The following is a 2,311-nucleotide window of genomic DNA, read 5'->3' as shown; positions in this document are numbered from 1 at the left end:
ACAATTCACCTGAGAACCTTAGTGAAGCACCTGGCTTCTGAGAACCTCAGTGAAGAACTTGGCTCCATGGTCCAACTCTTCTCAGTGGTATGTAGATGGAACTCAGCCATCCTCTTTAGTCTGTTGGCATTGTGGTTCTTTAACTAACAACAGCCCCTTTGTGAAGGGTGGAGGGGTGAGGAGGAAGGGTGGGGGCAAGAGAGAGAGAGATAGAGAGCAAACGATTATGTCATTTTTTGCCTTCAAAGATGTTATTATTTCAATCCTTCAAATTGATCTAAAATGGACCTATTCTATTGAGTTTATATTTGAGAATTTGAGGTTCACCCCCAGTTCAACCCCAGTTCACAATACTGTTATCTCAGCATCTGATGAGTTCTGACATCAGAACTCATGAATATTCATATCAAAATGCTCAGCAGTTCTATTTCAAACATTATGTTCATATACAGTACAGAAGTAGTAACCTTCAAATACAGCAGTAGAATGTGAATCTGGGTTTAGGACAATGTGGACAGGACTAGCCTGTATGGTGCCAGCCAGTCAGTCAGCCAGACAGTCAGTCAGACAGTCAGCCAGCCAGTCAGTCAGACAGTCAGTCAGACAGTCAGACAGTCAGACAGTCAGACAGTCAGACAGTCAGTCAGTCAGTCAGTCAGCCAGTCAGACAGTCAGACAGTCAGTCAGTCAGCCAGTCAGCCAGCCAGCCAGACAGTCAGTCCTCCTACTTTAACACCTTAGGTCAGGTCTTACCACCAGGAACCCATCAATATCAACATTCAGGGAAAAACAGGACTCCTGAAACCCCCTCCTGGGCAGAGCTGTACATGGTACATGCCTGTGGGTTGGAACGTACCACGTTGTTGTTCTAGGGGTCAAAACTTCACACCAACGACATAAAACAGCACCTAACAAGCCAAGTCATTAGTGTAAAATAATACATCTAAATATGGTTTAAGTAGCTCATTAACAGTCACAACATGAACAGTCAAATCAGCAGGGGGGGGAGGACAACAACAACACCTGTAAACAGCAGTAACGTCCCTGGCAGCCCGCGGCACTCCGCTCCTCCATCTAAGCTAAGGGATGCATCCCAAATGGTGCCCTATTCCCTATATAGTACACTACTTTTGACCAGGATCTTGTAGTAGTAGTGCACTATATAGGGAATAGGGTGCCATTAGGGCTGTGTCCCAAGCCTTTACCAACACATTTTATATTTAATCCAATCAGGAGCAGTAATGTCTAAAACGAGCCTATCAGGGGACGGATAGAGGTTAAAAGGTTGGACACGGAGCAGAGGGTAAACAACACGTAAAGGGAGGGGTTTATTTGAAGGGGGATGCTTCATGGTTGGTGTTGAGGGCCTACCTCAACATCACAGAGCAAAGCAGAGGTAGACACTAAATATCCCCCTTCACAGAGCAAAGGTAGACACTAAATATCCCCCTTCACAGAGCAGAGGTAGACACTAGTGTCTACCTTTGCTCTGTGAAGGGGGATATTTAGTGTCTACCTCTGCTCTGTGAAGGGGGATATTTAGTGTCTACCTCTGCTCTGTGAAGGGGGATATTTAGTGTCTACCTTTGCTCTGTGAAGGGGGATATTTAGTGTCTACCTTTGCTCTGTGAAGGGGGATATTTAGTGTCTACCTCTGCTCTGTGAAGGGGGATATTTAGTGTCTACCTCTGCTCTGTGAAGGGGGATATTTAGTGTCTACCTTTGCTCTGTGAAGGGGGATATTTAGTGTCTACCTCTGCTCTGTGAAGGGGGATATTTAGTGTCTACCTCTGCTCTGTGAAGGGGAATATTTAGTGTCTACCTCTGCTCTGTGAAGGGGGATATTTAGTGTCTACCTCTGCTCTGTGAAGGGGGATATTTAGTGTCTACCTCTGCTCTGTGAAGGGGGGTATTTAGTGTCAAGCTTTGCTCTGTGAAGGGGGATATTTAGTGTCTACCTCTGCTCTGTGAAGGGGGATATTTAGTGTCTACCTCTGCTCTGTGAAGGGGGATATTTAGTGTCTACCTCTGCTCTGTGAAGGGGGGTGTTTAGTGTTGAGTGTCTACCTCTGCTCTGTGAAGGGGGGTATTTAGTGTCTACCTCTGCTCTGTGAAGGGGGGTATTTAGTGTCTACCTCTGCTCTGTGAAGGGGAATATGTAGTGTCTACCTCTGCTCTGTGAAGGGAAAGGGGTTCAGGTCAGGGCGTTCAGGTCAGGGCAGCTCTGCTCTGTGAAGGGGGGTGTTTAGTGTTGAGTGTCTACCTCTGCTCTGTGAAGGGGGGTATTTAGTGTCTACCTCTGCTCTGTGAA

This window comes from Oncorhynchus kisutch, unplaced genomic scaffold, assembly GCF_002021735.2.
Source record: "Oncorhynchus kisutch isolate 150728-3 unplaced genomic scaffold, Okis_V2 scaffold2748, whole genome shotgun sequence".
NCBI classification, from domain to species: domain Eukaryota; kingdom Metazoa; phylum Chordata; class Actinopteri; order Salmoniformes; family Salmonidae; genus Oncorhynchus; species Oncorhynchus kisutch.
The sequence above is the reverse complement of the archived record's forward strand: the minus strand, read 5'-3'. Positions refer to the sequence as shown.